This window comes from Ursus americanus, chromosome 7 (genome assembly GCF_024610735.1).
Source record: "Ursus americanus isolate L20-20 chromosome 7, mUrsAme1.1.p, whole genome shotgun sequence".
Taxonomy (NCBI): domain Eukaryota; kingdom Metazoa; phylum Chordata; class Mammalia; order Carnivora; family Ursidae; genus Ursus; species Ursus americanus.
In genome coordinates this window covers 84,857,205-84,883,743 of record NC_142133.1, presented here as the reverse complement: position 1 = coordinate 84,883,743, position 26,539 = coordinate 84,857,205, and the positions used below count along the sequence as shown (strand labels likewise).

The 26,539-nt window shown below is 50.8% G+C and overlaps 1 protein-coding gene across 1 annotated transcript in view; it reads right to left on the bottom strand.

Annotated features, from left to right (window-relative positions):
* LOC123786598 (myelin transcription factor 1-like protein) overlaps positions 1–26,539 on the bottom strand; it is a 307,765-nt gene that overhangs the window by 47,731 nt on the left and 233,495 nt on the right. The window lies entirely within an intron of this gene.

Sequence of the window (26,539 nt, the reverse complement as noted above, 5' to 3'; positions counted from 1 at the left end):
TGTGGAATGTATACCTAGTCTCCTACGGACACGTTTTCAGAGGCTCCTTGATGCTGGACCCCAGGCCCTCCCTGCCAGGTTCAGAGGTGAAAGACACAGGCATAGACAGGGGTGAGTGCTACTGTGTTGGAAGCAATCAGTGTGGATTATGTGTGCACCAAATACCTGGCATGCCGTGGGCACACAAGAAAGGGCTGCTGAATGAACGGATGGCGTGTGATCAGTGCTATGATAAAGGCATGCCCAGGGCGCTACACTGAAAAAAGAGGGAGGGACAGCAAGTCAAGGGAGCTAGGACATGCCCCAGAAGGATGAGGCTGGGGGACTTCTGAAGGGGATGCACGAAGCTATTTAAACACATTTCAAGTAAAACAGAGATTTTGCAAAGATGTGAACATAAGAATGAGTATGATCAGTGCAGAAAACAGACATAAAAACCAAATGCAGGGGTTTAGAGTGTGTGATGGTGGGGTTGGCAGGAAGGTGGCCAGTGCGAGCTGGGGTTAGGAGCGGCAGACCAGCCTGGGGGACTCGGTGCGTTTCACCCCTGGGAGGGGCGTGGGCGGAAAGGGTAGGAGAGGCGGTCACTGTAACGACCTGGTGTTGGGTGAGAGTCCTTGGAGCCTCCGCTGGGCACTCAACTCCCTGACGGGCTCTGAGGCACCCCTAGCAGCAAGAAGAGGAGCGAGTTAGATGCACAGCAGAGGGCAGGGACGTGCACGTAGGAGGCATTCTGTTTGCAATATGATGGATTTGAGCTGTGTGTGGCAGGTCTCACAGAGTGAGGGGCTGGACAGATACTCGACTTTGTACTTCAGGGTGCCCCGCTGTAACCCAGCATCTCGCATGCTTGCTTTAGGGATGGAAGGAAAAGGTTAGCGCAGTGCGCACTGGGGACCCAGTGAAAGGTCGTGCCCACTCTTAGACCACCATCGCGATTTTTCTTCTTGCTCGGGGTCCAGCAGCATGTCCCTTCTCATAGCTGTGGACACTTACTATTGTGCTGTTTGTCACTACTGTCAACTCTTCCCAGACAATTCAGACCGGGAAGGGACAGAAATGACACTGATTTCACGTCTTAGAAAATGATTTCTTCTGGTTGCTTGCGGTAAAGATAACATGATTCACTGGGTGCCCTGGAGGATGCTGGCAGGCATTGGCACCCAGAGTTGAGGGACTTTGTTCCCATCCTGGTGTGTGACTGTGGGCAGTCCCTTCTTCGGTAAAGCGAGGGCCACTGCGTGATTGCTGAGACGCCACCACTGCCTCCTGAAACTTAGCATCTCTCAGAAATGTAATAACCAAAACAAGAATAATACTATAACCAGAAGAAAACTGAGGAGAATGTGTATAGGTCTGTACAGCATTTCTAAGATTAAATAGACAGAGTTCTGAGCTGTCTTTCGTGTGACTCTTACCACGGACCGGGGAGACTGAGTCAGTGGCCTCGCACACAGACGGCAGCTCCCCCTGGCTTGCCGTCCACCCCCTTGTGCTGAATAACCACCTGAGTCGAGCCTGAGCGCCACACCAGCCAGGCTTCTGAGGAGAGGGTCCTGGTCAGGAGACGGCTGACATGCCCAGTCTGTGTTTGTCAAAGTGAAGACTTCGCAATCCGTGCACTTCCTCTCACAGACCCAGCCCACAGTGTCCAGGTCATAAAGCCGGCCGGCACCTGCCCATCGAGGAGCTCTGTTCTCCATCAAGGTTACCTTCACAGAGCTCCGGGCCTCCCTTTGACCATCAGATTCATCCAGATTGCTAGGAAGTGAGGTAAAACCAGCCGGTTCTATGCTAATCCGTGGTGCTACTCGAAACGCTTGCCCACACCGGGAGCAACAGGAGACCCTTCCGACGCACAGGCCAGCACGGCTGGGGCTCCTGCTCTATCTCCCCTCTGTCCACTCACACTTAGCTGCCCGAGATCTCCAGACGGCCCGCTTGTTGCTCAGGCCGTAAGTGGCAGGGGAGCACATTTCAGAGCAGCAGAGTGGAGACTGTCCTTAAAAGAGAGGCTGCAATTAGAAGGCCACAGAACTGGACTTCACTCTGGAGAGACAGGCCGCTGGGATTCTGGAAGGTGGCCTGTCTGAGCTGCGGGACATTGCAGGTGGGGGTTGGGGCCCTAGCCTGCTGAGCTGGGGCGTCTGGCCATCAGGACGGCTCCTCTTCGGCTGTCTGCCCACCTGCCCCTCTTGCTGCCGTGGTGGGGACAGGAACCTGCTCTGGCTCCTCTCCCCGTCTCCTGGTGCCCACCATGGCTCCCTGTCCTCTAGAGACCTTTGTGGTAGCAAGGCAGGGGAGTGGGGGAGAGAAAGGCAAGGAGGGAGAGTAGAAACACCGCTGAGTCAGACAGCGGGAGAAGCCTGGGTGTGGAGCATCAGGGCAGAGTGAGGAGGGGAAGGAGTCGGTGTGTGTCTGCCTGTCACCCCCCCCCCCCCCCCGAGCATGAGCCTCACCTAGCGGGTCCTGGTGTCAGCACATGGCGCATTTGGCAGACAGCGTAGTGACGTGGAGGGAACAGCATGTCCAGAGCCCTGCATTCCTGCCTGGGCTCTGTTAACACCTGGATGGGCTCCTGGACACTGGGTGGGCCTCAGTTTACCTATCTTTGTAATGGAAAAGTTGCGAGGCCGTCGACTGTGTTACAGTTTTAAAGCATTCAAAATTCCTGAATGGTCTCCTCATTGCTCCTAGTGAAGTATAAATTCTATCGTCTACTCGGCTTCTGTTTTTGATTTTGGAAACCATTTCGATTAAGCTTCCAACTGTTGGAGTTAAGCTGACCTTAAACATCCAGTTCCTTCTGCCCCTTCGTGCGGCTTCATGCTCAAAGTCCATTAATATTAACTGTAAATCATATCAAATGCTTACTGCAAACACATTCCGTTTGCCCCTTTCCTGTTGGATCCAGTCTCACCGGCCCCCAGCTCCTGGTGCCTACTTTAAATGTGGGAGCAAAACCCACATTTTGCCTGCAAGGGAGATCTCATTCGCATGTCGGACAGAGGTGGATCGAGAACCTGCTCCAGTCCACAGATGCCTCCTGGCCTGCGAGACCTGGGGGTTCGGAACATTCCAGAGTGCAGCCTCACTCATGCAGCATGAGTTTGAGGAGCGTGGGTCCGGAGGAACCCACATTCTGTGCATCCCGTGTCTGCTGACGAGATGGCCAGCCACCTGGGAGCAGAGAATTCGCACACCCATGAAGAGGGGGTGCTGCCCCCACCGAATCCACAGGCTGGAAAGGTGACCGTGCTTCACAACGGTGTCCCACCCATATTCATCTGGACTCATTCCTGCAGGCACATATGAGTCTTTCTAAGAAGACAAATAGAAACCCACAATGCTGGAATGTCTCCACTTCACAGAAAACACTTGGAGTGCATGGTAGAGTCTAGGAGTAACTGGGAAGCCGGCACCAGGCTGAACTTCAGCTAAACGGACGTGGCAGGTGCGTGGCTGGCCCTTCCCCCTCCTGCACACGGGAGCTCCCGAGCTCAGCTGAGTGTGGGCTTCATGTTGTTGCTTCCGTCCCCAATTCTACTCCTCAGCAGAACAGGCAGCCTCCACCAGCCGAGTATTTCCCATGGCGGCCAGCGGAGACTTGCTGATGGCCGGTGGTCCAGGCATCTTTGTGGAATGAACCACAGTTTTCTCCATTTATCACAAATGAAAGCTCTTACCCCATTCCGGTGTGATTGTGGGTTCTCCTCCACGAGACTGAGAAAACAGCCTGTGTTCAACTGCATGTTACATTTTAGAGCTGGAGTGCCCAGTACAGTAGCTGCTAGTCCTGTGTAGCTATTCAATTAAAATTAAAGAGAATTTAACAAATTAACTCCTCAGTCACACTAGTCACACTTCAAGTGTCCAGTAGCCACAGGTGGCAAGTGGCAGGCATATTGGTGATTTCCATCACCAGCACCAATTCAATGGGCACGTCTGGACACAGTGGGTGCTCAGAGGGATTTGCAGAATGGGCACCCGATGGAGAGGACAGTGGATACTGCAGGAAGAAGAGGAGAGTGGGATAAGAAGGGCAGAGCTTTTATCATACGGTTTCACTCATCTATGGAACATAAGAACTAGGAAGATCGGTAGGAGAAGGAAGGGAAGAAGAAAGGGGGGGTAATCAGAAGGGGGAATGAACCATGAGAGACTATGGACTCTGGGAAACAGACTGAGGGCTTCAGAGGGGAGGGGGGTGGGGGATGGGCTAGCCCGGTGATGGGTATTACATATTGCATGGAGCCCTGGGTGTTATACGCAAGTAATGAATCATGGAACTTTACATCAAAAACTAGGGATGTACTGTATGCTGACTAACATAATATAATAAAAATTATTATAAAAAAAGAACTGTTAGCTAAGTGTACTATATACATGTATGAAATCATCAAAATTGAACACCTTAAACTTACATATGTTATATGTCAGTATCTCAATGAAGCTGAAAAAATTTCTCCTAAAAAAAAAAAAAAAAAAGAAGGGCAGAGCTTTGGGAGGTCGCTCGAGATTCCAGAACTCTGACTTCAAGAAAGCTCAGTCTTCTCCTCCAGTCGCTGAAGGGAGTGTGTTCTGTGAAACTGGAGTGAAGTCAGACTAATCCACCCCGAAGGTCCAGGCTGATCCCAGCACGGAGGCCTCCAGCGATCCCTGTGAGCCTCCGAGCAGAGCTCCCCTCACACGTCGGTAGGTGCAGCGGCGAGCCTCTGCACACCTCCGAGGTGTAAGGGCGACCGGGTGCCAAATCCTCGTCTGTGGGGTATCGACGGGCTCCTTATCTCCGTATCCACTCCTCCATTCCAAGCCTTTATAGAATATGCCACATTTGAAGATTACAACAGACGCATTTTCTACTTTCTCCACACAGCGGACACCGCAGAGCCCTGGTAACACAGTCACTCACAGTGATGGTAGCGCCTGGGCTTCAGCCTCGCTGAAGTTACTGGAAGTTGCAAAGGGAAGAGTTCCCTCGAATTGGCTGTAAGTTTCTCTCAGCTCCCACGTTCCCTGCGCGTTCCTGTGCTGTCTGGAGGCCTAAAATTCCTTCAGTTGTGGCAGCTTTTATAATCCTTTTGGTGTTAACTCGATTTAAGCACTCTCGAGTCTTTCCTACCAGGTCATTCTAGAAAATTGGCTACTTGCCCTCAGTGAACACTTCCGTCTAGAATATCCCGTCTTACAAGCTCCCCAGGCTGGTTGCTGTATTATTTTTGATGGTCTCTTACTTGACGCTTTCATTTATCTAATTTTAATATAAACAGAGGGTAAGTTCTCAGTGACTGAGAGGCAGATGCAGTGGCGTGCTTGTGCTCCCGACTCTTCCCTGCAGCCGCCAGGGAGGGAGGCGGGACCCATTCGGCAGCGGGCGCCTCCTGGCGGGGAGATGGATGGGCCAGAACCGGGCCACGGACTCGCAGGCGCTCCGGGTCATTGCTTCTCTCACGGATGTCACCTTCCTTGTACTGCTCAAAGAGCCTTCACTGTGCCGAGGTTCGAATAATTATTCTGGATTCACGTAAGTAATACTTGGACATGATTCAGGAGCCCTGAGCTCTGATCCCGGCTCGGCGAGAACACGTCCACTCACAGAACTGTTTCCTGCCATTCTCTAACGTCTCCACAGACATTGATCCACAAACCCTCGCAATGACCCCGTGGAAGAGAGACGGTTATGATTCCCTCTTTTAAAAGGGTCGGAGATCTCGACGGCCTTGCTGAAGGCCACACGGCTGGGTAACACAGAACAGAGTACCGGACACTCCCTTGTCCCCTCGTCTTGCCTTTCTGAGTCTAAAGACAAGTACGAAGTACCCTACGTGCGGGGCTCCCGCAAGGATCCGTGAAAACGCTAACATAGCCGTTCTCAGACGTCTAGCCTATGGAAGCAAAACTGAAGTCCTCTGAATGAGGCTGGGTGGCTCTTCACCGAGCAGCGCGGACTCAGTCCCTCACCCCCGGGACAGGAGCGGGCAGTTGCCTGATGAGGAGGATGGAGCACAACGGCTGGGGTGGGACCAGAGACAGACACACAGACAGACAGCAATGTGGCTGCCCCCGAGGAAAGGACGGGCCACGTCTACACAGATGAAAGAGGGCTGATGCCATCACACACGCGGAGAGGGCTGTGAGCAGCGTTTGGGCTGCACACACACAGACACGCAATATGCGTGCCTCGATGCATTTCAGTCTGCATGTCTCGTCCTCGAGTCCCAAAGTCCCTGAGGGGACGTCGAACTCTGCGTAAACTCCAGCCCACGAGGATCCCCCCAGGCCTTCCTGCTCTCAGTGCCTGTCCCCTAGACATCTGTCCATCTGGGAACCGTGTCACCCCCTCACGGGAGTGCTGCCCCCTCAGCGCCCCGCTGGATCCGCCACTCTGTGGACCCGAGCTCCGCATCCTCCGCGGCCTCCCGTGTGGGTGCGGCACATCCTCCTGGCGCTCGCAGAGGAAGGGCATGTGAGGGGGACATGGTGGAGACTTTGCATGTGTGAGGGTGTCCCTGCGCTGCCCTGCCCCTCACGGCCATCTGCTGGGGACAAAATTCTAACCAGCCCTGCACTTGCTGGGCACGTGTCCAGTTCCTGGTGACGGTCACAAAGTCCAGTACTATCGCGAGTGTCGATGCTTTGTGTGACACGGAGCGGGGGGGTTTCTGAGGGTCCTTGCCAGTCCCACTGGCTGGGGCACATGTTCACCTCTTGTGCCGTGCTTGGCTGGTTGGGTTGGGCTGATCTGCAGTCGGCTCAGGGAAATTCTGTATTTGCTTCTGGCATGCTTCTGGCACTATTTTTCCTCACCGTTTTCCCTGGTCCCAGATTTCTAGTACCTGGATGCTGTGTTTCCAGAACTGCCTTTTAGATGGTCTTAACTTCTCTGTTTTGCCCCAGAGTTTTGTCCTCTAACTGTGAGATTGCTTTGACTTTACCTTCAAGCCTTCTCTTGAGTTTTTATTTCTTGCTATTTTTCATTTTTCTAAATTTCTTTGAGGTCCTAATTGTTTTTTAAGTAACTATCTTCCTATTTATTTGAGAATATTACATTTTGGGGGGAGGATTTTCTTCTTTTTACATACTCTCAGCTTTCTCCAGGTTGTTTTTTCTGTTGTTTTGTTTAGAGGCTTTTCCCCATGTCTCATCTGCGGATGCCCCCCAAGAGCAGGGCAGGACCGTGGTGACTGTGGGCATCAGGTGAGGCTTGACCAGGCTGCTCTGTCAGTCGCCCAGCAGAAAAGCGCTGGTTTCTCCCCGGCTTCTCCCCAGCACACACCATGACTGGAATCTAGTGTGGAGATGCTTGTGGTCTGAGCATTCAGGGCACAGATGCCCACCCAGCCCTCCTGTCTGCCCTCAACCTTCAGGGGCCCAGGGACAAACCCTGTGCTTCATCCTCTCCAGAGAATGCTTCGTTCAGTGTATTACATCTCTCGGGTGAGAGAGGTTTGCTTCATCCCTCAGGGTCCGGAGTGGTAGGTTGGGGGGTCTGCCCCTACGCACACGTAAAGCCAGTTTCCCGGCTGTCAGATCCAGCGTCAGAAGTGCCTTGTGCCACCAATTCTCGAGCTTTAAAGGGTTCCAGAGTTCAGGTTTCTCTGGGGTGCCATGATGCCACTGTTGTTGGGGGGCAGGGCGTCTGCTGGATCAGACAGTCATCGACTCTCGGCCTTGCTGCTTCCAGAATTCTGCTATTGCCCCCATATTCCCCATTATTTTTCCCAGTGTCTCTTTGCCTTTGAGAACCAGACTCTTGGCCATCATTTTGGGGAGTGCTTCAAGGCAGCAATAAATGTGCTAATAAGTGTGTTCAACTCTTTCTTGAACTTGGACGTTGTCTACTTCATTTTAAAGAACTTGAAAAGTGTGGCTCTGTCCTTCCTATAGGATTTTAGATCCAACAGCATGCCCCGGAGCTCTTGTGGCTACTCGTTCCCCCCACCTCTCCTCCTACAACCCCCAGCCCACTCACGACTGTTCTCCCTTGCTGACCCTGGCAATCGATCTCAAGTTCCACCTTCTCCATAAAGTCACTCCTGACCAGCCCAGAATTCAGGATCCACTACCTTTAAGAACTCTGTACCACTGGGTACTTAGCACCAACTTCGTAAACCACCTTACTGTGACCTTGACTTTTGGAGAGGTGTTTCTCTTATCATCTCAATTCAACTGTTTTCTCCTTGGCTTAGGGACTGTGCCTTATAGCTCATTATCCTAAATCCCCACTGTGCCAGTGATGGAGTGGGTCTTCGATACATCTGTTCTACCGATCAATATTATTGAGACTTTTGGTGTAGGCCCACCAGCCTTTCGACTTGATTCTACCAGCATGTGGCTTTCAGTGAAATGTGTGCTGTCTCCTCTTCCCGCACAAAACAACATTTACTCTCTTCGCCATTTACAAGACTAGAATGTTGAGAATGTTAGGATAAAATTATCCTAAGAATCAAACTATCTCTTGGCAGTAAGATTAGAAAATTAAATTGCTATATAAAAACACAGAGACGCTTTCTATTTTAGCTAAAAATTGTAAGTGGTTAACAAGATTTCCTGAAGCGGCCAGTCCCTTGTAAGCCTGTGCCCTGTAAGACTATGACAACCCCCTTGGAGCAGTGAAGTCTGGAGGAGGTAGGAGCCTTGGAAATCATTGACTCCATCTTTTCACTAGAAAATGAAGAAACTGAGGCCAGAGAGATTAAGTGACGCGCACAGGCCTAACACATCGGTCAGCATCGGACCTGACTCCTATCTGCTGAGCAAGCACCTCTCTGTCAGGCACAGTAAAGGTCGAAATGAACACCAGCCAGAAAAGCACTTGTCCATACCCTGCGGTCCTGCACTCACAGCGGCTCACGCCTCCTGTCCGTATTAGCTAGAGGAGCGAGCCCCGGGAGAGAACTGCCCTAGCAAACACCGCCGTGGGCTACGCTTTGACAACTTCGTGTTTCTGTTGACACCAACACTCTTGCTCTGAAGGGCATTGGGTCATATTTAACACTAGCAATAGAGACCACCTGGTCTGCATTTAGTCCAGACGAAGAAACTGAATGCTTTTGAGGCAGCAACTGTGACAGCATTGATAGTGAGGGATCGCTCCACTTGGTCCCACCCCGTACGACAGGTACTGACGGCGTGGTAACTCTTCATGCTGCAGGAACACCTAGCATCCTGACAACATCTCACACTGGGGCAATGCTGTCCCAGCTGCCCAGCCTATGCCAGCACGTGTCCCTGAACCGCAGTGATTCAGACGAGCAGGAAGAACCAAGAAGCAAGCGACTTAGGTGTTTGTGCTGGGGGAAAATATACAAGAAAATACACAAAACAAAAAGCTAAAGAGTCCGTACTCTTCTTCAAATACATGCTAGATTATTCTCCATCAGGTGCTCTAGGACATGGTACTTTGTCTTTACATGGTTGGTAGGAAATTATTCGATTGTGTAGTATTTAAAATTCCGGTATAGTTGAAGGATTGAGATGTTTACAAGTTTAGTTTGGGGATGGAAGTGATGCATTTGAACATCCGTAACTCATATATATGATAGATAAACAACATTTTGTGCACACACACATACACACACACTCCAGGCAAAATATGCCTTTGACAGAAATTGTAAAGCTTCCTAAATACGCATTTTCTAATAAGCTGTTGTGAGCAAAACATATAAACTCTTACTGCACATAGCTTTTCCGAGCTGCTCCACAGTTTAATGGGCATCAGGCTACAGACAATGAGCCTTAAAATCTGGTCATTATAAAGAGGATTAAAAACGCCTTCCTCACAACGTGGCCCTGACTTTAATCTCTGAGGCAGTGGTGACTTATAAGCCGTTGTGTCGCATGTTTTTTGTCGAAGTGTATCCTTATAAACAAATCCATCTGCTTTTGGGGCTTCCCATCCCGCGTGTGGGTAATATCTCAGCTGGACCGGCTATGTTTACTCGTTATTTACTTTCCAATATCCGTTAGAAACACTGGTCCTGAGGTAGCACATCACAGATGTCTTCATCGTGCTCGCCGCCCCGCTCACGACTCAGCCATGTGCAGACACGGCCCTGTTTGTTTCAAATGAACTGGAGTGACAGCTCATGGGAAAGGTGCTTTGAGGACAAGTTCGGAACATCTGCTGTGCTCCCTCCATCAGGATCTCTCCCGGATTCTCTGAATGTGGCATCTCTTCCCATCTCTCTAGAGCTCATTTGTCTTTGTGAATAGGCAGGTGTCCTCGGGGGGCGGGAGGGCGCCTGGTGTGGCTGCAATGGTGGCTGTGGCCTTTTAGGATTACCAGTCAGAAGGGACATGGCAGGTGTGGTTGGGGGTTGGGGGGTGCAATTACACTGCTTTATTTAGGCGTGACGCCCCTGGGAGTCTTGGTTGGCTGTGCAGTCCCAGTGTGTGTGTGCATGTGTGCGCCAGCTTCTTCACATATTGTAGGTCCTTGTGGGGTTTGCTCCACAACTATGGGTCGCGGGTTTGTCCTCTGCAAAATGACAGCACTACTCCAATCCTTGGTACCTTCAAAGGCCTTGTCTGGAATGAAGGACCACAGACCAGGTGTCTCAGGGGCCCCTGGATGCACCGAGGTGGCTGTACGGGGGCGTCCTCATTCCTAGGGAGACTTCCACTGGGAGACGGGGTTGGGAGGCTCAGCAGACCTGCCCGATGGCTCAGGCCCCTTCCTTCTGGGATCCTATGGTACTTCCTGGAACAGCTCCTACTGCAATGGGGCTCCTCACGTGCTTTATTGAAATAACAGTCTCAAAAATTTAGACTACCAGGCACTAAACAGAAACGGGGAAGGGCCAGTGTGCACACCGTGGGTCTGCGTGGGGAATGTTCATTCCTCAGTGTTGGAGAGATGGCAAGAAAATTCCATCGTGTCATATCATCTCATTGCCAGGAAAACAAACTAATAACCAAAACCCAAAATGAAAAGGCCAGATCCTACAGGCCATTCAGAGGCACTGCTTCCAAATAACATGCCCGTGGGCTTCCTGGGGCCACGTGCAGCATGGTGTGGCCCAGGACCAGCCGCAGCCCCTTGGGAGAAGCCTGACCTCAGATGACCCTGCTCCTGCCCACTTCCGGGCTTCCCGGGGTCAAGAGCTTTACCATCTGAAGTCCGGATTTGGAGAGACGAGGGGGGCTGGCTGCCCACTGCTTGGTCTCAGGAGCGGGACAGTCCCCATGGAGGAAAGGCCCAGGGCTCACTGAGGAAGGGTGCCCCCCACCCAAGCGCTCAGCATCCATGACCCCCGGCATCCCAACTCCAGGGAGGTCAGCCTTCAGGTGGAGACTGGCCACCAGGAGTAATTCTGTTTCTCCTAGAAGGGCTCTTGTACAGGAATGGTTTCTCATCGCAGGGCTGAGAACAATGTGGGCTTTACTATTTCTAGTCCTCTCGTGGCAACAAGACAAGAAAATGTAAGCCACCAACGGACAGGCCAGCGTGCTCTGTGCTGTGCGACTGGCGGGAATTCTCTTGCTGGAAGCTCCGTGGGGTTTGCGGGGTGTTAGTTGGCAGGGTGACCCAGGGTCAGGTTTAGCTGGCCATGAGGGCAGCGGCCCTGCTGCATGTGGGAGAGCAGAGGGGCCTCGGGCGGGGCAGCAGCCCGTTCACCTGGATACGCTCCCTTACTTGGCTTCTGGAAAATGCCCGAGTGCCACAGAAACTATTCAGTGTTAGAAATTGGAAAGATCCACCACAAGAGAAGGCATTTGACCTCATGTATCTGACCACAGATCAGATTTGCTAAGCCTGAAACCACAGGTCTGCCTGTGAGTGGCTGCGTGTCCCCAGGGCGTGCTCTCTGCAGCGTGGGAGGCTGGAGAGCCCTGTGGCTGCCATGGCACCTTGGCTTTCCCTCACTCAGGAGGGACCCTCATCAATGTCTCGACTTCTTGGGCTGCGTCTGGGTTCTGCGCACCACCCCCGAGCGGAAGAACGAGAACGCCATCAGGTTTATGTCAAACGAAAGGCACCAGGAGAAGGACCGGGCGCGGGTGAGGACGGAGCTGGTGGCCAGTGCATGGATTCCTGTCCCTGGGGCCTGAGCGAGGCCTGCCACTGCCTGCGCTCCCGCGTCTCCCGTTACAGGAGCTCCAGGGAACCTTCTCGCTGAGCTCCCGGGTCTCCAGTTACAAGAGCTCGAGAGAACCTTCTCGCACACGGAGGTGGTGGGGACACCAGGCTGCAGGCGCATCGGAGGCGGTTTGAGATGAAAGTGGAAACGCCAAGAGAGGTGCGGACACGGGCCCAGCTCTTGTGTCTCCCCCGGGTTCCCGAGCTGGTCCTGGGCTGCCCATCTGAGAGCCGCTGTCCCGAGGCTGCCCTGGGCCCTGCTCTCCGGCTCGCACCCCACTCTCCTCCCAGACACCTGCAGCTGCCCCTGCCTCAGGCTTCTGCTGCTCTTCTGTGCCACACAGGCCCTCCTACCGCCTCATGCTGTGATTGGCCAGCCACAGGGCCTCGGGTCCTGCCCCTCCCTCCCCGCCCCCTTGCATGCCGGCCATGGGACACGAGGTCTGCTTGTGCCCTGCTCCCCATCCTGACGCTCAGATTTCCACGTGCCCCTGTCTGTACACGGGAGGACCTTCCACAGCCTCATCCTCCCTGGCTGTCCTCATGCACCCAGGCCCTGCCATGGGGCCCTGCCATGTCCTGACGGGGGGCTTGCTTTTCTGTCTTCCTGGGCTCCCACCCACTGGCCCCATCAGTCCCCTTGCAGGCAGACTCCCACCCACATGGCCCCGTCCGTGGCCTTGGTGGCTCCTGCGGTCCTAGTCTGCACTCAGGCACGGGAAGAACCCAGCAGTCCTGGCAACCCATCTGTCACCGTGGCCACCTCAGCACTTAGCAGTCTCATTGCAGGGGCTTAATGGCTGGCTTTGCCAACTGGCTGACTGGCCGAACGGATGACAGCTCCCCCACATTCCAGGCCTATCCCGCGTCCCCCCACCCGAGTGCCCCACAGGCCCCCTCACTGGCCAGTGGGAGGCTCCCCCTTGCGAGGACTGACCATCCCAATGGGATGTGGCCTCATTCCTTCTCTGTCCCACCGTCCCTGACGTAACTCCTTCAGGGCACTTGGGACATGGTGTCATCTGTGTGTTTGTGCAGAGAGGCTGCTGGTCCGCTGGGGAGAAATGCTTCCTCCCCGGGACGTGCTCCTCCATGCACAGCATCTCCTGACACACGGTGCGGAGGCCACAGATATCGGGATGGCAACCCAGAAGGAAAAGGCGCAGTACCTTACCGTGGATGGGAAACTGAGGCAGAACTAACCCGAACCCCATCTGTTCACAGATTGCTCTATTTTTCAATCATTTTCCCATTCAGAGCCCTTCTATCTCACAGGTCGCCTGGCCTTCGGGCGGGGGTTTACTGGGCGGCCACCACGAGCCAGCGCTGCGAGGGACAGCACAGCGAGGCAGTGGAGGAGAGGGTCTGTCCACTTTGGGGGCTGAGGGCAGTCCGTGTGGGAAGGAGATCGTCCACGTGGGCAGGAGCTGCAGTCGCGGAAGGGAGCACGGAAGCAAGTGCTGTGTTCACCCGCAGCGAGGAATCCGCTCCTCAGAAGCTCGGTGTGACAGACGCCTGTAGGAAGTGCGGCGTCCACAGGCAGGGGTGAGGCAGGACGTGGACTCAGCCGGAAGTCTGGTGTCCATCCCTGTCTCGCATCTACAGGGAAATGGAGTGAATTGTTCCAGATCCCCCTGGTAGTTGGAGCCAAAGCTGGGACAAAAAAATAAAGTCTCCTAACTTACATTTTCCAAAATGTCAAATCTGGAATTCCGTGTCCAACCCACTTCTTAGATTAAGGTCAACGTGCATCGTTTCACGGAAGAGCTTTAAAATGGTCTGGCCACGAGAAGCCTTGTCTCCCGCTCGGCATCAGAGTGCACAGCTGCGGTCGTGTGTAAAGCCAGGGGTCCCCAAGGGCACTCGCGTCTGCAGGGTTGTCCCACCATCCCCCGCCCACGGCCCCGCTGACACGCCCCTGCGCTGCTGCCCTCTTTGTCAGGGCCTCACGTCACAGCGACCTCCAGGTTGGAGACATCTGCTAGACGGTGGCAGTATGTGCCCGCGAGCACTCTGTGCTTTGCACAGCAGAGCGTCTTCCCAGCCTCCCGCGGTGTCACGCAATTGCGCACCGGCCTCCAGGTAGCTCCCTACAAGCACTGGGATTTCCAAAATGAGCAACTGGCGGGGTCTCCATGTCTGGCTGCAGATCCAGCCCCTCCATGTGCTCACTCCTGCGGGGTCACCCTGCTTCCGGGAGGACAGTCACTGTGTCGTGCTGTCTGTCCGTCCGCTGCATTTCTTAGCGTGTGTCTCCGGTGTCAAGGGCAGGGCTGTGCCTCCAATGGCATCTGCCCCAAAGTTCTCGGAACCACCACCTGGCCTGCTCCACCCACGCACTCAGGCTGGGTTCTCGATGGCAGCACGGAGCCATGAAAAGCCTCCTCTGCTGAGCCTGCAAAGGCCCTGAGGTTCAGGACGGCAGGATGGGGGTAGGGGGGTCTCTAGGCCTGTTGCCTGCCTGAATTCTGATCCTTTTCAAACCTAAAGACATTTTTGTATGATGTTTAAACCCGGAACTCTAGCGATGGAAAAAAGTAATCTATGAAAATGCTCTCAAAGTACTCTACACGGCTTCTTGTTTCAGGGGAAAAAAGCTATACTTTCATAGTTTAAAAATCTAAATTAACTATATCTAGTCTGTATTGTGATACAGTTTTTAGTGATATAAGGATTAAAAAAGAGCCGGCATTAAGGAATTAACCCCGATGATAACCGTCAGGGCATCAGGGACAGAGACTGAGCCCTGGGGTCCTCTGGAGACGGCCTGCAGAGCCCACCCTGCACTCAGCACTCAGGGTACAGGTGCCCAAGGCAAGATCCGTGTTCTTGAGGAGCCTGAGGTCCAAGGCCATGGAGACGGGCAGGTCTGGGCATGCTAAGTCGCGCTCAGTGTGTTCTCTAGACAGTCGCCATGCTGGGCACGCTGCCAGCTTACAGCTTTCCTCCAGCAACTGGGTTGGGAACAACGGTGAAATCTCATATACCATCCATTTCCAGAAGAAGGAATGAGCCAGTCTTCCCATCAGCGGGAGCCCTGTCTATGCAAAGACATGGAGGACGTCCCAAAGCCTGCAGTGGCTGGCAGGAAGCAGGAGAAGTGCCAGATGCTTCACATGCAGACGGTCAGCTTTCAGAGTTTGAAGGAGTAAGTTTGACCAGAATGTGTCCAAATGCATGGAATAACAGCGTGGCTCTCAGCTGGGTTGCCCCAAGCTCCAAGTGTTTCGTGGGTAGATAGCCGGCAGCACCACTCATGGAGAGAGAGACACAGGGCAGGAAGGGACTGGGTTCATGCCCTGCTCTGTCCCTTCTCTGGACAAATGAAGCTGGGACAGTTTAGGGGGCTGTTTCAAGGCATTATAGCTGGTGACAAGAAGAAGATTCTCTTCTCCTCCTGAAGTTAAATCATGAAGAGACATGAGAGATCAAGAGACAAAAGGAGCCCATCTAGGTGTACTCGCCAGTTCAAATTTCAAACGCAGCAGCATTGACACGGGGCCTGGAAACCCTGGTCCCTTGTTGCTGATGAGCGGGGCATGGGGCTGTTTCCAGGGTGGCAAGCACAGGACTCAGAGGAAAGGCTGCCAAGAACCCCAGGCTGATGACAGGTATGGCCGTGGCCACTCCCACGGGCAAGGTGGAGGTGGTGGGCAACGTGGAGGGTGGGCAAGGTGGAGGTGGTAGGCAAGGTGGAGGGCGGACAAGGTGGAGGTGGTGGGCAAGGTGGAGGGCGGGCAAGGTGAAGGGCGGGCAAGGTGGAGGTGATGGGCAAGGTGGAGGGTGGGCAAGGTGGAGGGCGGGCAAGGACTTCCCACCTTCTCATGTGCTTCTTAAGGCTTTGGTGTCTGACCACCTGCTCCTCCTCTGCTCCCCATGCTTGGAATTCAAGGCTGGGCAGGTGGCAGGGAGGGGTGAGCCAGGTGACCATGACAGAGAGGAGAAAGTGTGTACCCTTTTTTGCCTGGCACCAAGCATCAGCCCCTCTGCTTTTGTTCAGTGGTGGAAAAACCACCTCCTGGGCTCCGGGAGAGAGGGTGGGAGGGCTCTGGGGGGCAGCTTGCCCAAACATTTAAGGAGCTCATTCTCTGGGAAGAGGAGGCTGTGGCTTACATTGCTAACCCTGCCATCTTCCAGAATTTTATGGAAAAAGCATTGTTGAAAATCACAGTCTTTAAAAAAAAAAAACCTTTTACAAATGATAAAATTCTTTCTCTAATAAGAAGTATTTTAGAAACAAGTGTATTCCCTATCTCTGCAATGGGAAAACAAGGACATCCTTCTATTCTACTGGTGGGAAAGTACAGAGATTCCTTCTGCTGGAAAGAAATTTAAAATCACATTTTCCTATTCTTCAACTTTATGCTTCTCCTTATGACAACATACACCAATGAAAGAATCAAAGTCATAAAAAGCTATCTGCAAAGATACTTATCACATGTTATTTATAACACGAAAATTTCCAAAAAACTAAGTCACGTCCCATCGTCAGAGTAGCACTGCATCAATTACAAGATGACCACAGGTTAGAAGCCAGCCACGAACATTAAAATAAAAATCTCTAATGACATAGGAAAAGGCTCATGTTACGATGCAATGTAAAAATAAAAAAAGAAATACAAATTTAAACCCTGAGCCTGATTTGGAAAAACAACAGAAATGCATCAAAATCAGAAAAAGCTGAGCTGCAGGGGTTAGGGATGTCCCGGGCAAACGGGGCGGTGAGCGCGGCGCAGTCAGCATCCACAGAAGGCTGCCCCCGTTTCCATGAGCACTTCTCTTACCCCTTCATCTTCAGTCCTTATTGAAGAAGAGGAGCTTTCCCACTGCTACTCTAAGTCACCTTTGACCCCTGCAGTATTTCCTTGGGCCTCACTGGTGAATAAAAGCCCCCGGGGAGGGTCAGTGGAGAGTCAGTCGAGCATTTGAAAAGCAAACTCCTCTTTATCTTCCAAGTTCTGAGCGGTTCAAAGATTGCTGAGCTCCTGCCTATGCACAGGCTTTCCCTCTTTCCGGCTCATGGGCGGCTGGCCAGCATCCCTGTGTCCCTGCAATGCCGTGGATGGACCCCAGCAGGCACAGGAGTGACTAGGTGCCGAAGCCCACCCCAAATTCTCCTCTCTTCTACCTGCACCACACCCTCCTTCTTTTTGTATATTAGAAGTCAATCCGGGTTAATTTAAGAAGTGTCCCTGACAAAAACCACACTCACCTCATCTGACACTCAGAGCACATGCGGCCCCTTGCAGTAATCAGTGGGGCTTTCTGCATGGGGGGGGGCTGGAGGGGAGAGGACTCCACCCCAGCGTGGACAGCAGCCCAGGAGGACTGGCCTGTAGTGGCCGGTGCCACCACCCCAGGGCCCAGGATTTGTAAACTGTAAAGTGCTGCACGTAGTCCTACTGGTATTGTTTTTACTATTATAGGGATTACGAGGCCCACAGAGGGCTCCCATGGGGAAGGGAGAAGGGGCTACAGCAGCGTCCCCGATGTCTGCTGGCCAAGACCCTTCTTGGAAACCACCAGTATCATCACCCTGTGTCCTACCCACGAGCCATGTCTCGTCAAAGAAAACCACATCTACACCCACGTTGTTGCCCCATCTCTGTGTCCCCCACCCACCTGCATCTGCACCCACCCTTCTGCCTTATCCCTGTGCCCCCACCAGGACGGGGTGAAACGAGCGGACAAGAGGAGGGGCCTGTGCCCATATGTATCCCCACCAGGATGCAGTGTCTGTTCCTAGACCCCGTGCCAAGTAGCTGCTGTCTAAGTGACAGGCCAGGCCTGCATGTGAGCAGGGCCTGGATGCATCCATCACACTGAGTGAGCACAGACCACAGTTGAGACCGCCGCTCCAGGACTGCCATCTGGTAGACCCTTCCCCAGATGGCAGCCTCTGCCTCCCTGTCCTCTCAGCTCAGCTGCTTTCCAGAGGGGAAGACAGCACCGCTGTAGCCCACTCCCCCGCCCCCATCCTGCCCACCTGCTCTCAGGGGAGCTCAGATACTCCGTTCATAAGCCGTAGGACTGGCTGAGGGGCTCACAAAGCTGTTGGAGCACATCACTGAATCATTATGCATTATTTACGAATGGAATTTCTTCCAAGATGCTCATTTCCCCTCTCTGTCCCTGGAGTTTTAGGAAATGCATCCACTTGTATGTGAAGCGTATCTCTGGCGATGTCAAATAGAACATTAGATGATATTCATAGCCTGCGGAGTGGCTACTAAATTACAGTGAGTGGATCTTCTAAAATCTGTTGAATTATACAAGTGGAGTGCAGCGCCTTCCGTTAGCGGGAAGGGGAAGGTGCGTTTACCTTGAGGATCCATTCTGAGGCCCGCAAGAGCTCACGGAGACTCACTGGGTGAGGCCGGCCTCTCTGAGGGAGGGAGACGAACAGCAACTCAGGCTCCACCCCATCTCCAGGGCACGTCCACATTTCCTCCCGGTCCCCCCACTGGGGCCCTTCATTACCCTGTGCTCCTCTCAGTCTGAGACTGCGGGGCAGAAACTGCCAGCTGGCCTCTCTGTGGTGGCGGCTCTGAGACAGCTCCCTGTCCCAGGGCACACACAAGGCAGGGTCTGGCTGGGGGCTCCGAGCAGCCCGGAAACTCTGGACCCACCTGTGTGCATGACATGATATCCAGGGATGGCTCTGGGGGGATCTTAATCCGGGACAGGGCTGAGCCTGGGGGATCTGCCTGGTCTGCCCTGATCCTGTCCCAACCAGGCCACAGTAGTGTTCAGTGTGTCCTTGATGGTCAGTCTCATGACTCCACAATAGGGACAGAGCAAAATGGAGGACAGCTGTCCTCAGGAGTTAGAAGTCATCCTCCTTGGCCACAGGAGGGCCCCGGGAGTGAGGCTGGTGGCAGCACCATCGGGGTCATGGCTGGGGGCTGTGGGGGACAGCCCACTTCTTTTGGTTCCTGGGAAATGCTAGAAACACATCACGGTCACAGACAGGGCTGAAGTCTGTGAGGCGGGATGCCAGGTTGTCCCATGGTGTCTGCCCAATTCTGTACTCCGTGACCAGACGTTCCTGGGCCGCCCTCCACCAGGGAGCCGAGACCAGGACAGGTTTGGTAAGGTAGCTTCTGGCTCTTGTGCTCTTTGGAGCAAGGTTTTTTCATCATCCCAAGCTTGTTTGGTTTGGCTTTCAGATTCATACATGCTCTTTCTAGACACTTCCCCATTACCGGCAAACTCCATCTGACCAGCTATCTGTCTTTCGTATACACACACCTGTTCCTGGGGGTGGTGGTTCTCAAACTCAGGGAGCATAAGAGTCTCCTGGGGAGGTAACAAAAACACAAAATGCTGGGCTCCACCCCACAGCGTCTAATTCAGCAGGTCTGGGATGGGGCCAAACATTTGCCTTTCTAGAAAGTTCCCAGGTAACCCTGATGTTCCAGGTCACAGACCTTACATTGAGAACCCTTACCTCAGGGGAAGCTGACCCAGCCTCCGGCTCCAGGGATGGACTGGACAGTCATGAAGATGGTCATGTGTGCTGGTCAGGGATGGCTCAGGGATGGCCAAGGCCCCACATGGAGCACAAGAGCCGAGAGGACAGTATTGGTGTTGGCAGCTCCTGGAAAGCTCCTCCTTGCTTTTTGCCAGTTTCTAGAAAGGACCCCTCCTGCCTCGTCTGTCCTGTGACGTGGAAGCACACGGAGCCAAGAGCTTTGCAGCAGCAGGGCCGGATGATGGAGCAGAAGTCCCAGAGTCAGACTCCTGGTTTCCGGTTTCTGCAAGATGACTCATTCTGCACTTTTAAGCCCATTGGAGGTGGGTTTTCACTTGTAGCTGGCAACATTCTTAGTCACACAGAAACTCTTCAGATGAAAGCCCCACAATCTCATTGAATTAAAGCTCGTTACAGCCAGGCGAGCACTTCTTTCCTCCATCTCTTACTAATTTGGGCAGGAAGAGTATACTGGAGTTTGGGGAGGCAATCATATTTTGGGGTCTAATATCTGAAGCACCATTTTCTCTATAGGACATGTGAGCAGAGAAGCAGAAGCGAGTGCTTCTGCATCAGCCCTCGCAAGGGTCCTGGAAGTGCGGGTATAGGCAACAACAGTGCGAATGCCCTGCAGCACGGGTCACAATGCTGCTCACCAGGCGGTTCCTCCAAAGTCATTGGTTGTGATACGGACTCCGGACTCTGGGAGCTCCTCCTGGAATCCTTGCCTGAGTGCACTGGAATCTGGCCAGGGGGCTTCCCCACCCCGAGTCCCCACCCTCTGCCACCACCCTCACTCCCTAACTTGGGGAACGTGCACCCTGCAGCACAGGGAGTCCGGCGTTGGCCCTTCCTGTCCCTGGAGGAAGAGCCACCACTAGCAGCTGAGCTCTGGTGGTCGCCCCTGCGGCGCACTGTAGTCCCCCCGCGGCTCAGCCCCTCCGACCTCCTTCTTCACCACGCCAGGAGCCCGCTTCTCTGCACATCCCATCTAGAAAGTGACTGCCTTGTATTTGCCATAATCCCAAAGCAGATGGTGGTAGTCAGAACTGAACTGTGGGTGTTTCAGTGGATAAATCCAAGACAATAGCTGCGTACACACCAATTTCTGATGAATATTCTGTTGATGTTGCAAAGCCATGTTTATATATTTTAATCATGAGCCAAGAAATGAGACCAAGATTATAATTGCTTAATCTAGACTTGACCAATACAGGTGGTGAATGTTACGGAGTCTCTGTACGTGTGCTTCCTGGTTTAGGCTCACTGACACTCCCTGAAAATGCCCACATGCCTTCTCTTTGAATATGGGATTCTTTGAAACATATTTAGGTTTGTCAGCATCAAAGATATGCCCTGCAATGCATGACATGTTTTGTTTTTTAGTTTTAAACACATTGAGTCAGTTACACTGTGCTCTAACGTATCTAATGGAACAGGAAAGGGCCAGAGACCTTCCAGGGCAGATGTCCTGCACACCAGCAGCAGGAAAATCGCTTTTTCAGGATAATGGCCGGGAGCTTCTTCTTCTTCTTTTTTTCCCCCAAATAAAGGATGTATTGTGACAATAAAGGTTAAGTGCCACCTCCCTATGAAAAGACTGTGCCTGAATTTTGTGTGTTTGCACACCTAGGACTAATAACCGGCTATGAATGATGAGTTTGGGAACCCACTTACTCTGATTCTACTTCCTACATAGAAGTCCCTACATCTCAAAATTTTTGCTCCATCTGCAACTGTGCAAGCCCTAAGACTGATGTTAAAATATATAAGCCCTAACTTGTGATTTATAATGCCAGTGACAAATAGAAAGGACAGGCATGCTGTAAGTTCACGGGTGGGGTGATGGCAGGCACAATGATGCCTCATAAAGAACAAGGGGGGAGTTATTTATTCTTGTGGATTCATGAAGTAAAACACAGATAGGCTGGCTGAGTGGCTTCGTGCACAGAATTCTTCATAGACGTCCCGCAGTGCACCCTGGTGTACATCAGCCATACATTAATCAGGGCACACAGCAAACACTGCAGTGTGTTCTACGCACCCAAGTGAATCTTCATTTTTCACATGCAGGGCCTTACTAATTAAAATCAGCTTTGCAATTAAATGTGGAAAATTGTGTTAAACTTTCAAGCGTAGTTAGGAAAAAATGCAATTATTTTAGGGTATTTATTTTAATGCAAATGAAATTTCTATCAATATAACACTGGTAAAAGGGAGGTAGAGGGATCCCTGTTTCTCTCTCTGCCTTCCTCCCTGTTTCTTCTTCTTCTTCTTCTGTTTTTTTGGATTATAGATGCTCCTCTCAGTTGCACGTTGCAATGCTCCACTATCTCTCGCCAGTACCTGGCTCTGTTCCAAGGCTTTTAGTGAGTGCTCTCTGTCAAGGCATGAATAATACAGCCCCTAGGCTGTTGGCAGAATCCAAATGAGGCATGCATACATCAGGAAGCAAGCCCTCGACTTCAGCTCCAGAACAAGCTCCCGTGAAGACAGGCAATTATTCACCCCCGGCTGCCGCCATGACAATCACACTGGTGGGTGCAAAGGTATATGGAATGGGAGAAAATCGGAATAAGGAATGTGCACAACAAGCCAGAGAAAATCCAATAATTTTCTAATAAAAAAGAAAAGCTACCATTTGGAGCTTTTAATTTTAAAGTTTTAAGATCAATTGATTTGACTCTGAATTTTCTAAATTGGGGAGGATTTAAATAGAATACCAACAACCACCACCTCGCTTTTGGGTGCTTGTGGAGTGGGGCTCTGAAGCTAAATTTCAGGTCAAATTTCCATCAGAACCTTATGCTCAACAAACAAATAATTTTAAAAATTGAAGTGAAGGGTAAATATAAATGAAATCCATTAAATTCCAGAAATAAATCCGGAGGGTTGACAAAACAGGTAAGTGAAGAATAAATGGCCACCTCACTCCCTCTCTCCCTCTCTCTCTCCCTCCATCTCTCTCTCTCTTTCTCTCATTAGAGGCTTATACAAAAATCACTGTTCAGAAAGAAGTAAGCAAATCCAATAATTTCAAATGTTCCAGTAGGTGTGTAACGATTTTTTAAAAGGCTAAAATTCAAACTCCTGTGCATGGTTTAGTATTAATCTGTAATAGATATTAATAAATTTTTATTATTCCTATTTCTAATCGGTACTGGGAAAAATTTTAAAAACTTTAAGAACAGTAAACTGGCCGCTATTTTGATGGCAAGTTTAGTTTTTAGAGACCTGCCCCTTTCTAAACATTGTTTTACTTTGTCTTTAACATGAACAAGGCTTTGACATTTGGCATTTTGCTCATATCTTAGTTCAAGCAATGCTCTGGATGAATCACACAACATCTCTTTATATCAGCTAGCTCAACCGCTAAAATGATTTTAGATGAAGAGTGACACGTGGGACTTCCCGTCACTATATCCCCACCTTTCCTCGACATCTTCATCCTTGATTTGGGGTACGTCACCAGAAAATGCTGAGGCCTTCACGTCCTAGCCTGTGGCAGCCCCCCAGCTCAGGGGTCTGGCTCAGCAGCCACGGACACCCTGCCCTGTGGCATCGTTCACACCACACCGCAGGCTTTCGGCTGGGTCTATGTGCTCCCTACCTGGCCTGGGCCCTACCCTGCCAACAAAGCCACAGGCTGGCAACTTCCTGAATTCCAAGTGTGTGGCTTCCAGGCATTCCGTTTTCTCCTGCCGCCCACCCGCTGTAGGAATAGCTGTGGGCGTGTGGGGAGCTACTTGCTTTACACCCATGGGTGTCCTCAATGCTAACAGGTCACAGTGCTGGCGTTCTGGGAGAGGACATGGTGGGGAGGAGAGCCGAGGCAGCTCAGGAAGCTCCTGTCCCAGAACTTGGGCATCTAATTTGGAAAACCCACTTAGGATGACCAAGAGTGCGTTTTCCCATCTGCAAAGGAATCCCTGTAGTTGGACCCACGTTCGAGATACAAGAATGTCTCTAGCTACCTGTAAGTACTGCTAAGAAAAGTCTCATGCCCTCGGCAGAGCAGAACTTCCTGGGCCATGCACAAGGCTGTGTGACCACAGGTCCAAAGAAAGAGGTCAGATTCACCACATACAGAAGAGACTTGGGTTAGTACTTGGGTTCGTAACGGGAGAATTATTTCTGGCCCTGACTGCAAAGTCCGTAGTGTTTTTGTCATACTTATATGCCAATAACATAAGACCTCAGGCAGGAAAAGCAAAAGTCACATGCTTCTAGATACTAACGATGTTTCTGAAGATAAGTGTTTGTTATACTGATCAGCTTCACGAGATGCCTGGTCCTACCAGGACACAGAACGGTGACTTGCTTGGATCTCCGCTGGTCCGTATATGGGGGTGCAAACGTATTTTTCTTCAGTGCTCAGGAACTGATGGAACTCGTATCAGATAATGGAAACCATCATTCACTTTTCTCATTTATGCCTTGGCTGCCAGGAGACTCAGAACAAAATGTAAAACTGTATCCAAACCTCTGCTATATCTGGGTTTCTGGTAAAATTATGTTTCTATTTCCCTTATGTTTTTCCTAATTTATCTGTTTGATTCAACTTTAAATTGTGCAGTTGCACATGTGTTTATCAGCTACCTCAAATTGTTCATGAACTGTGAACACAAATAAATACCCATGAACAGATTATCTCTTGTTTAAGCACACGATTTTTGAAGTAAAGTGGACCATCTATTAAAAGAAGTATTATAACGTTAGCTCTACACCCCAAATTTTTTACCAGGATCTTAAATTGCAAATTCCTTTTTCACAGGTATTACGCAGTGGTTGATTCTCCTCTAAGCTCTAGTCCCAGTTTCTTACAGACCCACAGCCCTACCTCTGTCAGACTGAGGAAACGTCACTAACAAAGCCATCCAGTTCAGCAGCTACCGTGGGAAGCCCACACAGCACAAAGGCAGTGTGGCAGCCACTGGGGGTCCGTGCAAGCGTGTGCCCCACAAAGTGACAGTCTGGAATAGGGAAAGTGTACTTGATTTTTATTTCCTTATTTTCCTATGCTAAAAATAAAGATTAACTGGTAGGCATCATTCTATCACTTGGTAACAAATGTCCTAAAAAAATTTTTTTAAATTTACATGATAGATTCCCCCCACTTTCCTGAAATTACTTTTTGTATGTTCAAATAAGTGGATCTGTCCACATACTAAAACGCTTTTTTACTTGGCTATGAACTGATATGCTATATGAATAAAATGAAATTACATCCCTAAGAGGAATATATTCACTGAAAATTTTATTGCTAAAAGACCAAAAGGATGGGTAACTTCATCAAAACCAAGACTCAGGCTGCCACTCTTGTCATATGGGAGGAGGCTGAGTCTCAGCAGGGACGGAGCAGCAGAGGTCAACATCACACTTGTGTTGTGGGGTGTGTGCACATATTTATGTCCATAAATAGCTGTAGGAGGGGAGAAACTTTGGTAGCAGGAAATCTTTTAAAGCCAGAAATAATTGAAATCAACAGATTTGAAATAGCACCGGACCTAAGATGTTGGTGTATACACGAGTCTTATCTATTACAAGAAACAGCTTTTCAGTTTGAGAAATTCTGCTAATAAAAAATTACTGGTCATATATAATCATCAGGGAAATGCAAATCAAAACCACAATGATCTATCACCTCACACCTGTCAGAATGGCTAGAATCAAAAAGACAAGAAACAACAGGTGTTGGCAAAGATGTGGAGAAAGGGGAGCCCTCATGCACTGTTGGTGGGAATGCAAACTGGTGCAGCCAGTCTGGAAATCAGTATGGAGATTCCTGAAAAAGTTAGAAACAGAACTACCCTATGACCCAGAAATTCCACTAAAATGTATTTATCCAAAGAATGCAAAAACACTAATTTGAAGGGATACATGCAGCCCTGAATGTTCACGGCAGCATTATCTACCACGGCCAAGACACGGAAGCAGCCCAAGTGTCCATCGACTGATGAATGGATAAAGAAGAGGTGGTGTGTATACAGTGGACTATTCCTCATCCATCAGAAAGAAGAAAATCTTACCATCTGCAACAATATGGATGGGCCTAGAAGGGATTATGCTAAGTAAAATAAGTCAGACAAAGGCAAATATCATATGTTGAATCTAAAAAACAACAACAACAAAGAAACAAACAAACAAAAAACCAGCAACTGACCCATAAGTATAGAGAACAAACTCAGGGTTACCACTGGGGAGGAAGGCAGGGGGAGGGGCAAAATGGGTGAAGGGGAGCGGGAGGTACAGCCTCCAGTTATGGGATGGATAAGCCACGGGGATGCACAGGGAATACAGTAAATGCTACCGTAACAGTGTCGTGTGGGGACAGGCGGGGGCTGCACTCGTGATGGTCACAGCATAACGTACAGAGTTGTCAAACCATCATGCGGTACACCTGAAACTAACCTAGCATAGTGCGTCAACTATACTCAATAAAAAGTTACTGATAATAGATAGACATCAAAAATAAAACTCGAAAACTTCACTTGATACCACACCGACATTCCTCTTGAGAACTGGCGCATCGGTGAAATGAGTTTTGAGTGGTAATTGGTTTTATGTAACAAGTCTGTAAGCATCTCATTCTAAAGCTGAGGAAATCGAAGTCCGTAAATGTTAAATAATTTGTCCAACCCCCCTCAGTAGGCTAGCGGTGCCGGGGAAACTAGAACCCATGTCCCGTCCTGGAAAATTGTTCTTTCATCCATTGCCACCACATGAACCATTTCTACTAAAATATTAGGAGTTCTAATAATTACATAGAATACAGTACATGGTAAAAATTATGAGATTATTTTAAATTAAACCATTTGTTGAGAAATTGTCTAAACTGGCTGTTTCTGTGAATCTTCTCTAACATGCCACCTTCTTCACTTCTGTAAGGTTTGGGGTGTTCTGTGCTCACACCAGCATCATGTCTCAAAGGAAAATGAAGCCTGGCCATCTTCAAGCCATCCCCAAGCTAAGCCTCAGTTACT